The following is a 24,008-nucleotide window of genomic DNA, read 5'->3' as shown; positions in this document are numbered from 1 at the left end:
AGTTATTAAATTCAATCTCTTTACTTTTTAAAGGTCTGTTTAGGTTTCCTATTTCTTCTTAAATCAGTTTCAGTATTTTGGGTCCTTCCAGAAAATTTGCCATCTCATCTCAGTTATCTAATTCATTGGTATACAATTGTTCATAGTATTCCTTTATAAACCTTTTTATTACCCGTCAGACCAGTAGTAATGTTCCCTCTTTCATTCCTGATTTGAGTCTTCTCACATTTTCTTGATCTACTTATCCAATAGTTTGTCAATTGTATTGATTTTTTCAAAAACCCAACTTCTTTTAATAGTTTCCCCTGCCCCTTCTCTGAGTTCCAAATCTCTCCAACATGCAGCTGGAACAGAGGCAGAATGATGGTAGCCTGCCTTTCCTGGGGAGAAATAAGTCTAGGGCTGATTTATAGTGATCCTTTGGTCTTGAGTGGTCCTGAGCTGCAGCTGGGAGGAGTTGAGTTTCCAACATGATGAGTTTAGGGGTGGATAAGGGAGTGAGTCACTGTTTCTACTGCAATTTAGTAGATTATTTTAAATACATGTTTCCCCATTTGCTGAATACTTTCTGAATTTCCAGAGACTTTTTAAAAATGTTTTATTTATTTTTGAGAAAGAGAGAGAGGGAGAGGGCAGAGAGAGGGGGAGAAAGAGAATCCCAAGCAGGCTCTGGACTGTCAGCACAGAGCCCGATGCAGGTTCGAGCTCATGAACCGTGAGATTATGACCTGAGCTGAAATCAAGAATCCAACACTTAACCGACTGAGCCACCCCGACATCCCTGAATTTCCAGAGACTTTAAACTATTTTTTAAGATTTTATTTTGTTGGGGCGCCTGGGTGGCGCAGTCGGTTAAGCGTCCGACTTCAGCCAGGTCACGATCTCGCGGCCCGTGAGTTCGAGCCCCGCGTCAGGCTCTGGGCTGATGGCTCAGAGCCTGGAGCCTGTTTCCGATTCTGTGTCTCCCTCTCTCTCTGCCCCTCCCCCGTTCATGCTCTGTCTCTCTCTGTCCCAAAAATAAATAAATGTTGAAAAAAAAAAAAAGATTTTATTTTGTTAGTAATCTCTACACCCAAGGTGGAGCTCAAACCTACAACCTCAAGATCGAGTCACATGCTCTACCAACTGAGCCAGGCAGGTACCCTGAATTTCCAGAGACTTAAAATAGTTGCATTCTTCAGTAACATTCACCATTTATGGTTGTTTCACTGGGAAGAGGGAACACAGAGGTATTCATGTCACCATTCTGTAAATTGCTTCTTCAGCCTGACATTCCTTTCGATATCCAGATTAATAATCCCTTCCATTTTAAATGAAACCTCTTTCTTGTGCTGGGTCCTCTCTGGCTTGTCTAGCTCTGTGTACTCTATTTGGCTGTATGCATCATGGAGGCAAGTGCCAGGAGACTCCCAAGCTTGTTCCTGTCAACCTGATTCCTGTTTAAATTTTGTTTCCTTCCCTTCCATCTTTATCTAGGCTCTCTGCCCTTCACTTCCATTCTTCTTGCTGCTCCTGCCCATATACTTTCTAAGATGGCATCTGCCACACTCCAGAAGGTGCCACTGGGCATAACTAGCCAGCTGGGGAGGGAGTGATGTGAGATGAAACTTCTTGCCAAGGAAGGAGGTCCAGTTACCATCTACTTAATCACCACTGTTTCAAAAATAGGATGGGTATTTCTTTTTTTTTAATTTTTTTAATGTTTATTTATTCTTGAGTGGGAGACAGAGAGTGAGCAGGGGAGGGGCAGACAGAGAGAGAGAGACACAGAATCTGAAGCAGGCTCCAGGCTCTGAGCTGTCAGCAGAGCCCCACGTGGGGCTCAAACTCACAAACTGTGAGATCATGACTTGAGCCGAAGTCGGAAGCTTAACAGCCTGACCCACCCAGGCACCCCTAAGATGGGCATTTCTTATAAAAAAAATAGTAAAAATTAAAAATCTTACAGTAAAACATTTTGAATACATTTTACTTATGCAAAACTCTTCACATTGTTCAGTGATACATATTCACACCGCAAGTACTGGTCAATGAGAGGCCAATTTGGAACTGCTCACCTAAAGAACACATCTGACTGCACTCTCAACCCCCACTCTCACTCCTGCCCCAGCAACTGCACCATGACTCTCCTGACACCCTCTCCTCCCTGTTCTCTGGCACATTGTTTTAGTCGGCTGCTCATTGATGAGTTGGATTGCCTTGTAAGACAGTGAGTATCTTGAAAGCAGGGATCCTATCTTCCTCATCTGCATGGCTACAAGAAGTAGCTGCAGGGTTAGGACATCTGGGTGGCTCAGTTGGTTAAGCGTCCAACTTCGGCTCAGGTCATGATCTCGCGATTTGTGGCTTCGAGCCCCACGTCGGGCTCTGTGCTGACAGCTCAGAGACTGGAGCCTGTTTCAGATTCTGTGTCTCCCCTTCTCTCTGCCCCTTCCATGCTCATGCTCTGTCTCTATCTCTCAATAATAAATAAATGTTACCAAAAAAAAGTAGCTGCAGGGTTAAGGAGAAAGTCTATAAATGTATGCTGAGTGAATGAATAAGTGAATGAATTGTTGCACATTTGCAGAATCATAAAATCCAAACTTCTTAGCCAACCTGGCAGGGCTTTCCTGATCTGGCCCCTGCACACCATCCTACCAATCTTATCACCTTCAATTCTTCTTCCCAACATGGAGGTCTCCATTTCAGCCCAACCAGTCTGCTCTCTTATCCTCAAGCATCCTGCATCACCTCACCTGCTCACAGTGTTGGTGCTCTTATGCACAGCTCTGCTTATTTGAATGCTCTTTATCCTTTATTTAAGCCTTTATGAGGCTACCCAGACCCTTTTGCAGAAGTGAACATCTCTTCAGAGGAGGTCAGGCCTATTTCCATGAGGGCAGGCAGAAAACCTTCAAATGGCTTGAAGTCTTCTCCTATGGTATTGATAGAAATAGTGACTAGAACAATGTCAGGGATAGTCCTATGGCACATATCATTAAAATTTTTTCTCCAGTCTGACAGCAATTTTAAATCAGCTCACTTAAGGAACCAACCTTTAAAATAACCCAGTCTTGGGGCGCCTGGTTGGCTCAGTCGGTTAAGTGTCTGACTTCGGCTCAGGTCATGATCTCATGGCTCATGAGTTCGAGCCCCACATCAGGCTCTGTGATGACAGCTCAGAGCCTGGACCCTGTTTTGGATTCTGTGTCCCTCTCTCACTCTGCCCCTCCCCTGCTCATGCTCTGTCTCTCTCTCTCTCTGAAGAATAAATTTTTTAAAAACATTATTTTTTTAAGTAAATAAACATTAAAAAAATTTTTTAAATAAAATAAAATCACCCAGTCTTTACTGTCTGGAATTTGCCTCTTTCTGTTTATGGAAAAATCAGAGTGGCTTTTGCCTCATTCAAGTCTCATTCTTCATGATTCTGCAAAGAAATTTGTTTCTTGTTCAACAAATATCTAAATGCCCACCACAAGCCAAACAGGTGCTGCTTTACAGATAGTGTGTTTGTTACTCCATCTAAAAATTCCTCAGGTCCAGGGAACAGATTGTGTCTGGGTGAGGGAGCTTTGATTTCTCTAAAAGTGCTAGGGAAGCCTGGGTGGTTCAGTCAGTTAAGCATCCAACTCTTGATTTCGGCTCAGGTCATGATCTCACGGTGTGTGAGTTCAAGCTCCACATTGGGCTCTGCACTGACAGTGTGGAGCCTACTTGGGATTCTCTCTCTCCCTCTCTCTCTCTCTCACCCTCCCCACTCATGTGCACTGGCTCTTTCTCTCTCAAAATAAGTAAAATAAACATTAAAAAAATCAAAGTACTATGTGTTCTCTTACTTTTGTCTCCTTCAACATGAGTTGCCAATCTCTCTTTACTGTGTGGGATGGTTGAATGCAGCCCTTCCTGGATTGGATGGTCCTTGGAGTCTGTTCTGTGTAACAAATGAACATTTTCTCTGCTTGAGACATGATTCATCCTTGTAATTTGACTATTGCAAACTTTCTGTGTATCAAGCATAAGCTGTTAGTCCATCTGGGCCATCCCTGGGTCCATTATAAGCACACTACCATTGAAAGAATGAGCCATGACTTCATATTTTCCCATCCTCTGCCAAAATGCTATCATCTAGCTTTTCAGGAAAGAAAACCAGTGGAATCTACTCCAGAAAGCTGGATTGGGCTGGTACATGTGCTTTCTCTAATGAGTACCTCTTTTTGGCTGAATGGGAAGCAACCAACTCACTCCAGAGTCTCAAAACATTGATGTTGAGGAGTCCTGAGGAAATCTTTGATGACAATAACAGCAACAATTCAGATGGGACATTGTGATAGCCATTCTTTATGCATGCACAGTGCATCATTGTTTATAAAGTGCCATAGGATATCTTGTCTCAATTATCACCACAGTACTATGAGGTAGGCAGGATAAAAATTACTGTTCCCATTTATCAGATGAAGAAACTGAGGTCCAGGGGGCACAAGGCTTGTTTAAGACCACAAAACTAGTAAGTAGAAAAACCAGAAGAAGAACTTAGGATTTCTGACCTCTGGGCCAAAGCTCAGAGACTTTCTGTGATCTGTCTTCTGGCTGAAATGGAACCGCAAGAACCTTGAGTAGCTAGACTATCTGGGTAATGTAGGGGTAAATACAAATGGTTGCTCTTGGATTATGTACCTCCAGGAATGACATTTTTGCCCAAACTTCCAGGTAGCCATTTATTTATTTATTCACTCAATAAATATATATTGAGCCTATAGTATGTTCCAGGCACTGGGAATACAGCAGAGCACAAAACCAAACAAAGTTGTTGATTTCCTAAGGCTTATAGTCTAGTGGAGAGATCTATTGAACAGAAAAATCACAAATGGTAATAGGTGCTATGAAAGAAGAGTATAGGGTGCTATGAAACAGAATAAAAAGGGGACCTCATTCAGTTTGGGAAAGTAAGAGAAAGCCTCCTTGACAAAAGCATATTTAACAATTTGAAACCTAAAGGATGGAGTAGGACTAACCCAAAGATTTGGTTGAGGACGGTTGGGTAGCACAGGTGAGGGTGTACTAAGCAAATGGAACCACATGAATGAAGGCCCTAAGACAGGACTGAGCTTGGTACATTAGAGGAAGAGTAAAAAGATTCATGTGGACAGACAGGAATGAACGAAGGGGAAATTGGAGAGAGATGATCTGGAGTGTGAACACAGACAAGATCATAAAGGCCAAGAATAACTTCCTTTTGAGCCTGCTTTGAATGTACTTGACTGAGGCCTAGACTACTGAGGACCCTGTGAGTGTTTGTAGATTTATTATTCAAGCCCCTTCCCATCCATCTTAGATGCTCTGGGGCCACCTAGAGGCCAAAACAAAGTGCCCAGGAAGAGCAGTAGGCAGAAATCTGGAAATGCTATTATTTAAAGGGCAGGCCAAGGAAGAATTCGCTAGACTATAAACTCCTTTAGGGCAGAGAATTCAATACCTGGTATGACAACCTGCACATAGTAGGGTTCTTGAGAAATATTCACCAGATGGAGCAAGAGTAGTCCACAAAGAAGACTGGGGAAAACTGCACAGAAATGTGAGAAGAATCATGATGGTGCATTGTCACAGAAGTTAAGATACCAGAGAGCTTCAAAAGGAGGGAAAGGTCAACTGTTGAATAAGTGACTAAAAAAGATCAGGAACATGTTTCATATGTTGATGAAACACTTCCAAGCTGATGGGCTCCCAAATATTGATCTGTAGCCCAGACCTTTCCCCCTGAGCACCAAACTTGAAAATCCAACAGGCACAATTTGTTCCACAATGTGCTGTGTCCCGAAATGAACATGTCATCTTTCTTCCAACTCTTGGCCCTCTTCTTCGGTTTTATATTCTACAAATTGCAACACTGAAGCTTATTAGCAAACTAGAAACCTAGGAGTAATTCTAGACTCATCCTACTTCCTCTGCCACACAATTAATCAATCACCATTCACTGTTTAGTCTACCTCCTCATTAGTTACCATTTCTATCCACTCTGATCCAATTCCTCTGTTCCTGCCCTGGTCCAGTCCACCATTATCTCTCATGTGCATAAGTGAGGTAACCTCTTAACTGGTTTACTCACATCTGCCTTTGCTCTCTCATATACTTTTATCCAAAAACCAGCCAGAGGGCTTCCCCCCACACGTATATTTTTTAATTTAACCTTATTTTTATTTACATTAAGAAAAAAATCACTCTTCTGGTATACAGTTGATGAATTTGGAAAAGACTACCTCAGAGTCATACAACCACTGCCATAACAATGACACAGAACAATTCCATATCTAACCCCCTCCAAAAGTTCTCACATGCTACCCCTTTGTAGTTAAACATCCTCTGCCCCACACACATAACATTTACAGGTTGTCATAGGAATGAAATCAGAGTATTTAACCTTTTCAGATAGGCTTCTTTCACTTAGCATAATGCATCTGAGATTCATCCATGTTGTGTGTATCAGTTCTCTTCATTACTGAGTAGTATTCCATTGGATGGATGTGTCATAGTTTATCCATTTCCCAGTTTGGGTTATTTCCAGTTTTTGTTTAACATTATGAATAAAGCTGCCATGAACATACATATACAATTTTTTGTGTGTGAACATGTGTTTTCATTTCACTTGGATAAATACCTACGAGTAAAATCGCTAGGTCATATGAAAAGTGTATGTTTAACTTTAAAAAAAAAACCTTCCAAACTGTCTTCAACATGGCAGTACCATTTTGCATTCCCACCAGCATTGTATGAGGCTTCTAGTAGCTTTACAACCTCACCAGCACTTGGTTTGTCCATTTTTTCTTTTTTACATATTTTTGAATGTTAGTCATTCTAACAGATGTGTAGTGGTTCTCATTGTGGTTTTAAACTGCATTTCCAAACCAAACAATGATGCTGATCATATTTTCATGTGCATATTTATCTGCATAAAGATGTATCTTCCATGTATCTTCTTTTTTTTAAATTTTTTTCAACGTTTATTTATTTTTGGGACAGAGAGAGACAGAGCATGAACGGGGGGAGGGGGCAGAGAGAGAGGGAGACACAGAATCGGAAACAGGCTCCAGGCTCTGAGCCATCAGCCCAGAGCCCGACGCGGGGCTCAAACTCACGGACCGCGAGATCGTGACCTGGCTGAAGTCGGACGCTCAACCGACTGCGCCACCCAGGCGCCCCACCATGTATCTTCTTTGATACACCCATATATCTTCTTTGGTGAAATATATGTTCAAATATCCTCTACATTTTTTTTTTTTTTTTAAATTTTTTTTTTCAACGTTTATTTATTTTTGGGACAGAGAGAGACAGAGCATGAACGGGGGGAGGGGGCAGAGAGAGAGGGAGACACAGAATCGGAAACAGGCTCCAGGCTCTGAGCCATCAGCCCAGAGCCCGACGCGGGGCTCGAACTCACGGACCGCGAGATCGTGACCTGGCTGAAGTCGGACGCTTAACCGACTGCGCCACCCAGGCGCCCCTCCTCTACATTTTTTTAAGATTTATTTATTTTTGAGAGAGAGAGCACAAGCAGGGAAGGGGCAGAGAGAGGTGGACAGAAGATCTGGAGCAGACTCTGTGCTGACAGAAGCAAACCTGATGCGGGGCTTGACCTCACAAGCCCTGAGATCATGACTTGAGCCGAAGTCAGATGCTCAACCCGACTGAGCCACCCAGGTGCCCCCATTCTTCTAATTGGACTGTTTGGTCTTATTTTTGGGTTTTGAGATTTGTTGGTATATTCTAGATAAATTCCTTTGTCAGATATGTGATTAGCAAGTATTTTCTCCCAGTCTATGTCTTATATTTTTATCCTTTTAATGATGTCTTTTGCAGAGGGGATATTTTTTATTTATATAAAGTCCAATTTGTTATTTTTTCTTTTTATAGTCATACTTTCAGTATTGTATCTAAAACCTATTTCTCTAACCTAAGGTCACAAAGATTTTTCCTGTTTTCATCTAAAATTTTTATAGTTTAAAATTTTCCATTAAGGTCTATAATCCATTCTGAGTGATTTATGTTTAAGATTTGAGGTATATGTAAAGTCGTTTCAATTGTTTTGCATATGGATGTGAAAATTTTCATGCAGCATTTGTTGAAAAGGCTATTTTTTCTCCTTTGAATTGCCATTGCAATGTTGTTAAAACTCAGTTGGCTAGATATGTGTGGGTCTATTTCTAGGTTCTCAATTTTTTCCCATTGATCTATGTGTCTATCCTTCCATCAAGATCATACTGATTTGTTTATTTAAGCTCTATACGAAGTCTTAAAATAAGGTAGTGTGAGTCCTCTAACTGTTCTTTTCCAAAATTTTTCCTATTCTACTTCTTATGGTCTACCATATAAATTTTAGAATAAGTTTGTTGATATCTACAAAAACCTTCCAGGATTTTGATGGGGACTATGTCCATAGATCTATTGGTAGAGAATTGACATCTTAGTAATGTTTCCAATTAATGAACACAGTATGTCTTTCCATTTATTTAGATCTTATTTTTTTCACCAATATTTTGTAGTTTTCAGCATACAGGACATGCACATAATTTTCTAGGTTTACATATAATATTCCATATTTTGAGCTACTGTAAATACTTTCTACATTATGCTAGGTGAAATAAGCCACTCACAATAGGACAAATACTGCATGATTCCACTTATATGAAGTATCTAAAATAGTCAAACTCACAGAAGCAGAAAATACAATGGTGGTTGCCAGAAGCTGGGGGAAGGGGAAATGGGGTTCAATAGGTATAAAGTTTCAATTATGTAAGATGAATAAGTTCTAGAGATTTGCTGTACAGCATAGTGCCTATAGTTAGCAATACTGTATTACACACTTAAAAATTTGTTAAAAGGTTGACACGATTTTAAATATTCTTATCACAAAATAAAACAAAAACAGAAACCAAAACAAAGGGACATAAGGAAACTTTGGGAGGTGCAGAAATATCTACTACTCTGATTATAGTGATGGCATCATGGGTGAATGCATATGTCCACATACATCAAATTATATGTATTAAACATGTGCAGGATTTTTGTATATCCATTATACCTCATTAAAGCTGTAAAAAATTTCAATTTCCAAATATTCACTGACAATATAGAATACAATTAATTTTTGTTTATTGACTTCTACAATGTGATTTTGCTAAACTCCCTAAGTACTTTTAAGAGCTTTTTGAGATTTCATTATATTTTTCTAGTTAGACAGTAATGCTGTTTGCTAATAGAGATAATTCTATTTCCTCCTTTCCAATGTGGGTGTGTTTTATTTCTTTGCTCCTCTCCTATTGCAGTTGCTAGGATTCCAAGGATGATGTTGAATAGTATTGGTTAAAGCAGCACCCTTGGCTTGTGCTTGACCTAAAGAGAAAGAATTCAATTTTCCACCATTAGGAATTATGTTAGCTTAATAATTTTCATAGATGCCATTTATCAGGTTATCATTTTTATCGGGTTTACCTTTTATTTGTGGTTTGCACAGTGTTTTTATCATAAATGGATACTGAGTTTCATCAAATGCTTTTTCTGCATCAGTTGATATGATTGTGTGGTTTTCATTTTTAGTTTTATTTATTTACTTTTTTACTTTTATTTATTTTTTTAATTTTTTTTTTTTTTTTTTTTTGCATGTTGAACCAGGCTTGCATTTCTGGGATAAATTCCACTTGGTCATGATGCATTATTTTTTATATATTGTTGAATTCAATTTGCTAATATTGTGGTGAGAACTTTCACATTTATATTCGTGAAGGATACTGGTCTGTAGTTTTCCTTTATTGTAATGCCTTTGGTTTTGGTAATCATGTTAATGCTGGCTTCAAAAAATGAATTTGGAAGTATTTCCACCTCTTCTATTTTATGGAGAGTTTTTGTAATGGAATGAGTATTATTCCTCCTTTATATATTTAGGACAATTCACCAGAAACCATCTGGACTGAAGTTTTGTGTTTTGGTTTTTTTTAATGGAAGGTTTTTAACTATGAATTCAATTCCTTTAATATAAATACAACTTTTCAGGTTATCTATTTCTTAAGTGACTTTTTGTTAGGTAATTTGTCCATTTTATCTAATATGTCAAATTTACTGGCATAGGGTTGTCCATGTTATTAATTAATCATCCTTTTAATATCCGTACTGATATCCTTTCTTGCATGACACATATTGGTAATTTGTGTCTTCTCTCTCCTTTTCGTGGTCTATCTGGCTAGAGGCTTATCAGTTTTATTTATTTTTATAAAGAACAAGCTTTCTTATATTCCATGAGTGAAATTACATGGTATTTTGTCTTGTTGAAATAGGTAATGGGTATTAAGGAGGGCACTTATCATGATGAGTACCAAGTGTTGTCTGGAAGCACTGAATCACTAAATTCTACACCTGAAGTTAATATTATACTGTATGTTAACTGGAATTTAAATAAAAACTTGGGAAAAAAAAGAACAAGTATTTGGTTTCATTGATTTAGCCTATTTTCTGTTTTCAATTTCATTGATTTCTGCTTTCATCTTTATTATTTCCTTACTTTTGCATCTTCTTGCTTTGAATTTACTGTGCTATTATGCTTGTAGCTTCATAATGTAGGAGCTTATGTCATTGATTTGAGATTTTTCTTCTTTTCTAATGTAAGCTTTAATATTATAAACTTCCCCCAAAAAACTATGTTAGCTATATTCCACAAATTTTGATTATGTCATTTACATTTTCACTCAATTAATATTTTCTACTTTTCCTTGAATTATAATCTTTGATACATGGATTATTTAGAAATGTTATTAATTTCCAAATATTAAAGAATTTCCCAGGTATATTTCTCTTAATGATTTCTAGTTTAATTCTGATATTGTCAGAGAGCATATTTTGTATGATTTCAATTTTTATAAATATTTTAAAGTTTATTATATGGCCTATGATGTTACATATTCTAGAGAATGGTCCATATGCCCGTGAAAAGAATTTGTAATCTACTGCTTGGGGTGGATTGCTCTAGGAATATCAATTAGGTCAAGTTGGCTGATAGGTTGTTCATCTCTGACATACAATTTCTGATTCTCTACTTGTTCTACTCGTTACTGGGAGAGGAGTGTTGCATTCTCCAAAAATATTTGTGGATTTTCTGTTTCCTTTAATTCCTGTTTTTGCTTAATGTGTTTTGGAACTCTGTTATGAAGTGCATACACATTTAGGGTTGTTATATATTTTAAGCAGATAGACTATTTAATCACTATGTAATATCTCTTTTAACCTAGGCAATTGCTTTGTTCTGAAGTTTCCTTCTTAATAATAATATACACATGCTTCCTTAATTTCATTGATGTTTACCCGTTACATCTTTATCAATTCTTTTACTTGTAAATTATATAAATATATCATTATATTTAAAGTGGGCTTACTGTAGGATCACTATGTTATACACCTAAAACAAATGTAACTTAATATATCAACTATGCTTCAATTTAAAATAATAAATAAATAAAATCAAGTTAAAGTTTAACGGCATAACACACACACGTTAAGAAAAGGAAAAAAATAAAATGGGTTTATTGTAGGATGCATATAGTTGGGTCTTATTTTTGTTATTTAATTTGACAATTTTTCTTTTTCTTTTTCTTTTTTAAATAGGCTTCATGCCTTCCACATAGTCCAATGTAGGGCTTAAACTCACAACCCTGGGATCAAGACCTGAACTGAGGTCAAGAGTCTGATGCTTAACTGATTGAACCACCCAGGCTCCCCGACAATTTTACTGTTTTAATTGATGTGTATATATCTTTTATATTTAATGTACTTACTAATATGGTTGGATTTAGGTCTTCCACTGTATCAGTTTTGTTTGTTGCTTCTGTGCTCTTATTCCTTGTTCTTCCTTTCTTGACTTCTTATTACTTGAATATTTTAAATATTCCATTTTAATTTACATATTTGATTTTTGGCTGTATCACTTTATATATTTTTAGGACTTTTTTAAAAGAAGTTGAAAGTTTATAGCAAAAGAGGAAGGTACAGGGATTTCTCATATACTCCTGTCCCCATACGTACATAGCCTCCCTCACCCATTTTCAGCATCCCTTACCAGAGTAAGACATTTTTTACAGTTGATAAACCTACATTAATACATAATAATCATTTAACACCATATTTTACATTAGGGTTCACTCTTAGTGTTGTACATTCTATAGGTTTGGACAAATATATAATCACTATTACAGTATCATGCAAAGTATTTTCACTGCCCTGAAAATCCTCTATGCTCAACCTATTCATCTCTCCCTCCCCAATTGTTGGCAACCACTGATTTTTATTGTTTCCATACTTTTACTTTTTCCAAAATGTCATATACAGTTGACCCTTAAACAACGTGAAGTTTAGGGGGATGGATATCCCATGCAGTCAAAAATCCATGTATAAGTTTTGATTCCCCCAAAACTTAACTACAAATAGCCTATATTGACCAGAAGCATAACTGATAAACGTTTATTAACACACATTTTGTATGTTATATGTATCATATATTCTAGTCTTATAATAAAGCTAGAGAAAATAAAATATTTAGAAAATAAAAAATACATTTATAGTACTGTACTGTATTTATAGAAAAAAATCAGCATATAAGTGGACCCATACAGTTCAAACTTGTGCTGTTCAAGGGTCAACTGAAGTTTGAATCATACAGTGTGTAGACCTTTCAGATTGGCTTCTTTCACTTAGTAATATGTATTGAAGCTTTCTCCATGGCTTTTCATGAACTGATAGCTCTTTTTTTTTTAATCTCAATAATATTCCATTGTCTGGATATATGACAGTTTATCCATTCATCTAGTGAACGACTTCTTGATTGCTTCCAAGTTTCGACAATTATGAATAAAGCTAGTATAAACATCTGGCTACAGGTTTTTGTGTGGAGATAAGTTTTCAACTCACTTGAGTAAATACCAACAAGTATGACTGGTGGATCATATGGTAAGAATATATTTTGTTTGTAAGAAGTCGCCAAGCTGTCTTCCAAAGTGGCTGTACCATTTTACATTCCCACCTGCAATGAATGAAAATCCCTCTTGCTCCACACCTTCACCAGCATGCTGTCTACTTTATCCATGAGAGCCCTTATCATATTAATCATAGTTGTTTTAAATTCCTGATCTAATAATTCCAACATCCTTACCATGTCTGCTCCTAATGCTTACTCTATCTCTTCCAATTGTGTTTTTTGCTTTTTAGTATGCCTTGTAATATTTTCTTGATAGCCAAATACGATGTACTGTGTAAAAGGAACTGCTGTAAGTAAGCCTTTAGTAATGTGGTGGTAAGGTCTGGGATGATATGTTCTACTGTCCTATGATTATGTCTCACTCTTTTAGGGAGCCTGTATCTCTGAATTGTGAATTTCACAAGTGTTTCTCATTTACCACCCCTTAGGTGGAACAGGATGACTAGAGTGGGCTGGAGTTGAGTATACCCCTTCTCCCATGTGGAAAGCTAGAGCTGACTCGAGTTGGTTATTTCTCTTCCCACTGGTCAGTTAAGCTGCGATGATACCCCAGCAGGTTAGGCTCTGGTTAACTGGATTCTTCTGAAGGCAGGCCTTGTTACAAAGAACAGAGTGCTCTGATGTATTTCAAAATGGTTCCTTTTTCCCTTCCTCTGCCAGAAGCCCAAGGGATTTTTTCTCTAATATTTACTGTGAAACCTGGTTGAGGTCCTGGAGGTGGATCTCACACTATTTTGCCCCTTATCCTATGACTGGGTCTCCCAATAGTTTTTAATTCAGAGTTGTCCACCCCAAACTTCCAGCAATTCATCAATTACAGTTCAAGTTTTCTTATCCTAGCACTGGCCACAGTATAGTACATTCATGTCAAGGAACACTACTCAGTGATAAAAAGTGAATTGTTGATACACACAACAACCGGGATGAATGTTCAGATAATTATGCTAAGTGAAAAAAAATTGCAAAATCTTACAGACTGTATTATTCAATTTATATAACATTCTTGAAAAGATGAAATTATAAAAATGGGAACAGATTAGTAGTTGCCAGGGGAGGAGGTGGGTATGAGAGATAATATTAGCTCAATGTGCTATAACAAAGTACTGATGGCTTTGTTAGCTATAGACTGGATGGCTTAACAGAAAGTTCTTGATCATAGTTTTGGAGGCTGGCAAGTCCAAGATTAAGGTGCCCATCATTTTGGTTCATGGTGAGGGCCCTCTTCTGGTTTACAGACAGATGCATTCTTCCTGCATTCTTACATGGCAGAGAGAGCAAACTCAGGTTTCTTTATCCTCTTATAAAAGCACCAATCCCATCATGGGGGCCACACTCCATGACCTCATCCAAACCTAATCACTTCCCAAAGCCCCCCACCTCCAAATACCATCACATTGGGGATAAACGCTTCAATATATGAATTTTAAGGGGATACAGTCTATGAATCCCCACAAAGGAAGTGAATATGTCTATAAAAGGGCAACAAATGAGGTTTCATTTCATGATGGAAATGTTGTGTATCTTGACTGTATCAATATTAATATCTTGGTTTATAGTTTTAGAAGGAAGATGCTACCATTGTGGAAAATTGGGTAGTGTACATGAGATCTATCTGTATTATTTCTTATAATTTCATGTTAATCTACAATTATCTCAAAATTATAATTGCATGTTAATCTATAATTATCTCAAAATTTAAAATTTAATCAAAAAAATGACTGCAAACAGTGCTCTCCTTTATTGCCTGCCTTAGGGGTGAACCACTCCTACTGTCCTCCCTCACATTTGGTAGCCAACTGTTTAATCCCAAGTTTTCTTAACAAGAAAGTACCCTAATCAGTGTTGGGTATGTAACCTCCAAACACTATTATTTCAGTCCTTGAGGGTGTTGCCATTGACTTTTAGTAGGGTGAGATTTTTCGCTCTTTTGGGGGTCTTTAGTTTCTTATAGCATAGGGCAGGATGCAAAAAACAATACTATGAGGCAGGTGGCCTAGAGGTAATGTATTTTATGTACTATCTGCCTTTTGAGGGGGGTGACACACTTCAACCAATATAGGTTCCTGCGATCTTCACCCTGATGTTTCTGTCCCCTAACTCCCTGCAAACACATGCAAAAACAGAAATTTTCCTCCTTCCCTGTGGGATAGTATTGTGAAATTTGTCTCCAGTGCGCAGACCTTATCTAGTCCTTATTCCCAATGTCTGGCTAATTGTGGGCTTTCTGGTCTAACCCTCAGCCCCATAGAACCCCATCTCTGTCCCTTCTCACACACCTGCCTCTTCCCTTTGTCCTTCTCTACCATCAGAGAACTCACAGAGACACACATGCAAATGTTCACAACAGGTTCTTACTCATCACTATGCATGTACCCTGTTTGTGCATGGCTTGGTCTCTACATAGTGGGCCATTTCTTAGTGACTAGACCTTGGAAAATTCACAGATATTTGAAGTCTCTGGCCCCACTCTAAAGTTCTGGCTGCCCTGGTCATCACTTGAAGTGGTAAGTTTCTCTACACTCTCTTGGTCTTGCTCAGGCTCATTTTGATTCAACTTTTCATTCAGCCTGTGATAATGGCTAAATAAAGGAATGAGAACATTGGGAGACGTTTTGTTTCTTAAACTTCCATGAAAGTGTCTTTTAACATTCATAGTTATCTTGACCATCTGCAAAGACAATAGGGTGAGCACAGAGGGGCATTAATTTAGGGGGAAGAAGATGAAGGGTGGAAGAGAGTGGGGGCTTCAGAAGGGAGAGGTTGAGGAGGGTGTGTGTGCCAGGCAAGGGCAGGGAAGGAGTCTAGGGGGCAGGGAATAAACGGAGATGAGGAGGATCTTGGGTGGAGTCATCTCACTTTGCCACTGCTTCTGGACATGGGTTTACAGGTGGTCCTCTTTTTTCCTCCCTTTGATGCTTAGAGTCAGTTGTTCTATAACTCTACTAGGAGCTTGTGGTTCACAGGTAACCTTCCCCATGCCAAAAATTCCCAGTGGTCTTATGCCAAGCCTCATGACCTGCCTATATATGACTTTTCATAGGATAATGAGGGGCCACACTCTTCAGCTTTGTTTCATCTACAAGGCTCCCCTCCAGCCAATGGTGGTGCCAGAGGCTTAGACATCACAGAATACCATGCTGACAAAACTGTGAGGAGGGAACATGCTGGAAAGGCCAAGATGCTGGGGTGGCAGAAAGGGGGAATTTTCTTAGCACCCTTTAAGAGTCTTCCAAACTGACCTGTCACCTTCCTCATCTTTGTATGTCAGTTTTGGTGGGTCATATGGCAAGTAGGGTGTCTCCTCCAAACTTTTTCCCACAGCCACCCTATTCAGTGATGCATTATGTTCTCTCCCACCCTTCACCATTGCCAAGTTTGTTTTTTTTTAAGTTTTATTTACTTTTATTTAAGTAATACCTACACCCAACATAGGGCTCGAACTCAAAACCCCAAGATCAAGAGTTGCATCCTCTTCCGAGATAGCCAGGTGCCCCCCCCCAACACCAAATTGTATTTTTTTGTTTTACCTTCAATCCATCCATGATAATGTGACCATATTTAAGTCTATGCAGAGATGTAATTTCCCTCCTACAAACTCCTCCACATACCTTGAAGATCATTCTTTTTTTTAATGTTTTTATTATTTATTTGTAAGAGAGCAACGGGGGGGGGATGAAGGGGTAGAGAAAGAGGGAAACACAGAATCTGAAGCAGACTCCAGGCTGTGAGCTGTCAGCACAGAGCCCGACTTGGGGCTCGAAATAACAAGCCTCGAGATCATGACCTGAACCGAAGTCAGACGCTTAACCGACTGAGCCATCCAGGCACCCCAAAGATCATTCAACTCTTGCCTACTACTAGGTATCATTTTTTATCCCACATCCTTTTACCAGTGACCACATATCTCTCCTAAGTTTTCCTTTTTCCAATCTGAAATCACTGACTTCAGGCTATCAAGACTTCACTGAATAAACTTGCTCTGTTGGGGATCCTAGGGTCTTGTTTCAAATCTAGGAGTCTTGCTTATCTCAGTAGGTGTACTACTCAGGCTTAACTTTTAATAGTGTATGGGGGATGAGGCAGAGATACACAGATGCTGCAAGTTTTAATGGGTGTTTGCATGCAAAAACCTACAACCTAAAACTGAGGAATGCATCTAGGAAGGGGCTTGATTTAACCAGAGGCATGTGTGCCTTCTGTAAAAAGCTCTTCTCAACATGATCCTTACCAACAAGACATTTTTATTATTTTATTTTACTGCTGGCATTCTTAGCATCCTAACTCCTTTCCTTCTCCTGTACCCTTCTGGAGAAATATAACTTACGTGGAATTCTTTCTTGTGAACAACTGTAATGAGCTTCCAGCTTCTAGGTGGAGACAACTTGTGATCACTTTTAATTCGTTTACCAACTTAGGTGGACAGTCTTTCATTTGGGTTTTGTCCCTGTAGGAAAGAGATTATGGAGTTAACCATGGGCCAGAGTGGCTCTATTAATATCAGACAAAAGAGATTTCAGAGGAAAATATATTATCAAAGTGAAAGAATTCATTTAATAATAATAAAGTCAATTAATCAAGAGAACAAAAAGTCCTGAACATTTAGCTACCCATAGAAGACCTTCAAATTACATGGAACAAAAACTGATTGAAATGCAAGGAGAAACAGACAAGTCCACAATCATATTCAGAGATTTCAATATTCTCTCAATAAATGAAAAAACAAGTAGACAGAAAACCAGTAAAGATAGAGAAAATTTGAACCAAGCTATCAGTTAAATTAACCTAATGACATTTATAGACTAATTTAAATAACATCAGACTTCACATTCTCTTCAAGTCCACATGGGACATTTACCAACATGGATATAATATTCTGGTCATAAAGCAAGTCTCAATAAATTCAGAAGGTTTCAAATCATGTGAAGTTTATTTTCTGGCCACAATAGAATTAAATTTGAAATCAATAAGAAAAATATGTCTGGATAATCCCCAAATATTTGGAAAGTAAATAACATGCCTATAAGTAACTCATGGGACAAAGAAGAAGTCAAGGGGAAATTAGAATATATTTTAAGCAGAATTAAAATGAAAACACAACATAACAGAATTTATGTAATACTGCCAAAGTAGTACTTATAGGGAAATTTACATTACTAAATGCCTATATTGAAGGGAAGAAATGTCTCAAATCAGTGACCTCAGCTTGTTTTTTAAGAATATACAGAAAGATGGGGTGTCTGGGTGGCTCTGTCAGTTAGGTGTTTGACTTCTGCTCAGGTCATTATCTCACAGTTCATGAGTTCCAGCCCTGTATCCAGCTCTCCACTGTCAGCTTTGGATCTTCTGTCCCCCTCTATCTCTGCCCCTCTCCCACTCTCTCTTTCTCGTGCTCTCTCGCTCTCTCTAAAATAAACATTAAAAAAAGAAATCTACAAAAAGAAAAGCACATTAAATCAAAATAAAGTAGATGAAAGAAAATAATAAAGACTAAAACAATATCAATGAAGTAGAGAAGAGAAAAACAATAGAGAAAAACGAAACCAAAAGGGGATTCTTTGAGAAGGACAATAAAATTGACAATTTGTCTAGCCAAATGAGAATAAAAGGAGAAAAGACAAAAATAACCAATATCAGGAATAGAAAGATGACATCACAACAGAGTCTACAGATAAGAAGATAAGAAAATAGTCTGAACAATATACACCAATAAATGTGACAACTTTCATAAAATGGATACTCTGAAAGATACAAACTACCAAAGCTCACTCAAGAAAAAATACTACACCTAACTTTACACTAGTGAGGTAATTCTTGGTGGGCTCCCAGGTAGTTTCAGAAAGGAGGATGGTTGGCTGAGTAACGAACTCTGTGACTAGAGGACTGAAACTTTTAGCCTCACCCTCAACTTTTGGGAAGGAGTGACTGGCTGAAGATTGAGAAAGTCACCAATGACCAATGATTTAATCAATCATGCCTATGCAATTAAGCCTCCACAAAAATCCCTAAACTAAGCTGTTTGAAGAGCTTCCAGGTTGGCCAACACATCAAAGTTCTAGGAGGATGGCATGTTTTGGAAGGGCATGTGTCCCTTCCTCCATACTTTACCTTATTGCATCTCCCCTTTTGTTTCTTTCTGAGCTGTATTCTTTATAATAAGCCAGTAATAGCAAGTAAAAGAAGGAGGAAAAGGGTAAGGAGAGGTAGAAAGAGGAAAAGAGGAAGAAAAAAGAGAAGAAATACATAACCCAAATAGCCTTTAACATGTCAATAAAATTGAACTTGTAGTTAAAAGATATCTGAGAGAGGGGTGCCTGGGTGGCTCAGTTGGTTAAGCGACCAACTCTACCCTTGATTTCAGCTCAGGTCATGATCTCATGGTTCATGAGTTCGAACCATGAATCAGACTCTGTGCTGACAGTGCAAAGCCTACTTGGGATCCTCTTTCCCCCCACCTCTCTGCCTCTCCCCGCTCATGTGCATGCGCTGTCTCTCTCTCTCTCTCTCTCTCTCTCAAAAACAAAAACAAAAACAAAGCAAACAAACAAAAACTTAAAAGATACCCCAGAGATAAAATTTAAGATCCAGATGGCTTCACTAGTGAACCTAACCAAATGTTTAAAGAAGAATTAACACCAATGCTTCACAAACTCTTCCAAAAAATAGAAGAGGGAACACTTACAAATTCATTCTCTCAGGCCAATATTACCCTGATCTCAAAGCCAATCACATGAAAAGACAAATACAGACCAATAACCTTTATAAATATAGGCACAGAAATACTTCTAGCAAAACAAGTCCCAAAACTTATAAAAAGGATTATACCACATGACCAAGTGCAATCTTTCCCAAAAATTCAACACTGGCTTAACATCCAAAATTCAATCAATGTAATATCTCATATTAATTGATTAAAGGGAAAAACACATGATCACCTCAATAGACACAGAAAGAACATTTGACAAAGTGCAACATCCTTTCCTGATTAAAAAACAAAATAAAACTCAACAAACTCAGAATAGAAGGAAAGTTTCTCAACCCAATAAAAGCAATGTACAAAAATACCACATCATACTTAATGAGTAAAGACTGACTAGTTTTTGCCTAAGATGAGGAACAAGAATGCCCACTCTTACCACTTTTTAAAATTTTTTTAACATTTTTATTTATTATTGAGAGACAGAGAGACAGAGAGCATGAGCAGGGGAGTGCTAGAGAGAGGGGGAGACATAGAATCTGAAGTAGGCTCCAGGTTCTGAGCTGTCAGCACCGAGTCTGACGTGGGGCTCGAACTCACGAACCTTGAGATCATGACCTGAGCCGAAGTTGGACACTTAACCAACTGAGCCACCCAGATGCCCCTCACTCTCACCACTTCTATTTAACCAGGAATTAGGCAGGAAAAAGAAATACAAGGCATCCATATTGGAAAGGAGAAAGTAAAATTGCGTTTATTCACAGATGACACGCTACTAATCTAATAAATGAGTTTGGCAATGTTGCAGATTATAAGGTCAATATACAAAATTCAATTTTATTTCCATATATTATCAATGATCAACTGGACATGGAAATAAAAAATTTACAATAGCATCAAATAAGATAAACAGAAAGAAAAATTTAACAAAATATATGAATGACCAATGCACTGAAAACTATAAAATGTTGCTGAGATCATTAAAAAAAGAGTTAAATAAATGGAGAAATAGCCCCTGTTCATTGGTCAGAAAACTCAATATTGTTACAATGCCAATCTTCTCAAATTGGTCTACAGATTTAGTATAAGCCCAATCAATATCCCATTAGTTTTTTTTGTAGAAATTGGCAACATGATTTAAAAATTCAAATGAAAACATAGAAGACCAAAACAACTTTAAAAAATAGCAACGTTGCAGGGCAAACAGTGTCTGATTTTGACTTATTTTAAAGCTACAATAATCAAAGCAATGTGGTTTTGACATAAAGGTAGATAAACAGATGAATGAAACATAAGAGAGAATCTAGAAATAAAGTCATACATATACACAAAGAACTGATTTTTGACAAAAGTGTAATTCATTGGAGCAAGTATAGTTTTATCAACAAAGGTGCTGGAAAAAAATGAACATCAATATACAAACAAACATAGAACTCTGATCATCCATAGCTCCTGCCACATGCAAACAAACATTAACTCAAAATGGATGATAGACCTAAAAATAAAACCTAAAACTATAGAACTTCTACAAAAACTATAGGAGAAAACAGTTATGAACTTAAGTTAGGCAAAGATTGTTTAGATATGACACTAAAGTACAATCCATACAAGAACTATATGATAAATTGTACTTTACCAAAGTTAAATAAAAAATTTTGCTCTTCCAAAAGTCACTGTTAAGGGATTTTAAAGAGAAGTAGCAGACAGGCAGAGAATGTTGGCAAACCATATATATGGTAGAGAATTTGTATTCAAATATATGAAGAATCCTCAAAACTCAATAATAAGAAAGCAAACAGCACAATTTTTAAACTGGGCAAAAGATTTGAACAGACACTTCACCAAAGACGATATATGAATGGTTAATAAGCACATAAAAAGATGCTCAAAAATCACTGGTCACTGGGGAAACGCACATTAAAGCCAAAATGACTTAATAACCACATAGGTATTAAAAGGGCTAAAATCAGAAAGACTGACCGTACCATGTGCCAGCAAGGATGTGGAGGAACTGGACCTTTCATACATAACTGGCATGAGCACCTTGGAGAAGAGTTTGGCAGTTGCTTAAGAAGTTAAAAACATACATCTAAAATATGATTTCACACTTTCACTCCTAGATATTTATCAAAGAGAAATGAAAGCACATGTTCACATAAGGACTTGTATATGAATGTTCATAGCAGCTTTACGTGCAATAGTCCCAAACTGTACAGATGTCCATCAACAGATGTATGAATGAATAAACTGTGGCATAGTCATATAATCAGCGCACAATACTACTGAGCAATAAAAAGAATAAACTGTTGAATCTCACAACAATTATGTTGACTGAAAGAAGCCAGACCAAAAATTGTACATGTTGAATGATTGTGTTTACATAATATTCAAGAACATATAAATGAATCTATAGTTACAGAAAGAAGGTAGTAGTTACCTGGGAACTGGGGGTGAAGAGAGGTAAGAGTGAGGGATTACTAAGGAAGGTTTGGAGGTGATGGGTAGATTGACCATCTTTATTTTGATCATGGTTTCCTGGATATAGACATGTGTCAAAACTTATCAATTTGGACACTTTAAACATGTGCAGTTTACTGGATGTCAATTATCCCTCAATTATTATATAATAATAATAAATGATAAACTTCAGTCAAAATAGATCACTCCCTCTGAGTCTGGCCCTAAACTTAGGGCTGTGGGTCTACCGTGGGAATTGTCTTACTGGCCAGGCTAATAGTGATGAAAAGAAAAAACTTCCTTTTATTGGGCAGTCATTTTGTTCCTGGCACAGTGCAACAGATAAAAAGCAACCAAATACTTCTCATATGACTCATTTGGCAGGGCCTAGAACAGAAAATTCAATGAAGGGTCAAGTTTGGGGCATCATTTTAACTAGCATTCACTTCATAACAACACTGGAAAAATGAAGCCACTTTTGTTTTAGTGTCATAATTTTGAGAATCTTGCTAATCACCCTGATATACACAAACATCTGAAACAGAGAAATTTGACTTCTGAAATAGCTATAGTAGATTTTCAAGAGTGCTAGGTGTATCTTTCTAAAAATACTTCCTTCCTCTAAATCCTGCCTTAGTTCCCTACTACTCACAAAACCCAACATTCATGATTAACCCAGGCTATGAAACCAGAATTATTTCTTACTAATACTTCATATTTGATAGGCACTTTACAGTTTTCTAAGCTCTCCCTTATAATTATTGATTTATAATTCTCACAAAAGGATAGGAATTAGAATCCCATTTACCCTCTTCATACCCACTGGGATGGGTATAATCAGAAATGATTGGCAATAACAAATGTTGATGAGGATGTGGAGAGCTGCAACCTTCATATATTGGGGATGGAAATGTAAAAAGTTGCTCCCGTTTGAAAAAGTTTGGAAATTCCTCAAAAAGTTATACATCAAGCTACCACAAGATCCAGCAAGTCCATTCCTAGGTATATAATCAAGAGAATTGAAAATATGACTGCACAAAACTTGTACATGAATGCTCATAGCAGCGTTATTCATAATAGCCAAAAAATAGAAACAACCCAAATGCCCATAAATGGGCATGGGTTTTCTTTTGGACTGATAAAAATATCCAGAAATTGATTATCGTCTCAAAACTATGAATATATTGTCAACACTGAATTGTACCTTTTAAAAGGGTGGATTCTACTGTATATGATTTATATCTTGATTTTTAAGAAAAATCTCCATTTAAGAAGAATCTCCATTCCTTATGAGGAAACAGGTTAAGAGAGGTTAAATGGCTTGCCCAGGTTTTCTGCCTCCAGGTTTGTGAGCTATTCTGAGCCTCAAAATGTTCAGAGAGCACTTTGGTTAAATCCTCCTTTCCACCTGGGCTGTTTCTTCTTGGTCCCTTAGCTTACTTGTCCTTGCTTATTCAAGCTACTGCTTACTGAGCACTGGCTACGTGCTCAGCACAGTATTAAGCATTCAACATATATGACTCCATACCTTCTCCCATAAGAAAGGGCTATTATTTTTCTTCTCTCACTGTGAAGAAAAGAAACTAGGCTCAGAGAACTTAAATTACTGGTCCAGGGTTACACAGTAATAAGAAGACTCTAGATTTGAGTCTACATCTGAGTTTGGGATCATTGCCAATGTGATTGCAATATCCCCTCATGCCTCCACTGTCCCCCACACATACATTGATCCTCCCAGAGAATGCCTTTCCCTCTTACATGCACCTAGACTGTATGCACCCCTTCCCTAAGAACTATTTCTGTTTCCCAGGCATATGCACCCCTTCCCTAAGAACTATTTGTTTCCCAGATTCCAGCAGCATG

The 24,008-nt window shown here is 37.8% G+C and overlaps 1 protein-coding gene across 7 annotated transcripts in view; it reads right to left on the bottom strand.

Annotated features, from left to right (window-relative positions):
* Window positions 1-24,008, bottom strand: part of PASD1 (PAS domain containing repressor 1) — a 188,555-nt gene that overhangs the window by 126,132 nt on the left and 38,415 nt on the right. For all 7 annotated transcript variants that reach the window (XM_047844743.1, XM_047844742.1, XM_047844746.1 and 4 more), the window contains exon 2: window positions 17,319-17,438. The gene's annotated coding sequence lies outside the window, so the exon portion shown is untranslated. The remainder of the gene's footprint in view (window positions 1-17,318; window positions 17,439-24,008) is intronic.

This window comes from Prionailurus viverrinus, chromosome X, assembly GCF_022837055.1.
Source record: "Prionailurus viverrinus isolate Anna chromosome X, UM_Priviv_1.0, whole genome shotgun sequence".
In the NCBI taxonomy this organism is placed as follows: Eukaryota; Metazoa; Chordata; class Mammalia; order Carnivora; family Felidae; genus Prionailurus; species Prionailurus viverrinus.
This window is presented reverse-complemented; position numbering and strand designations above follow the sequence as displayed.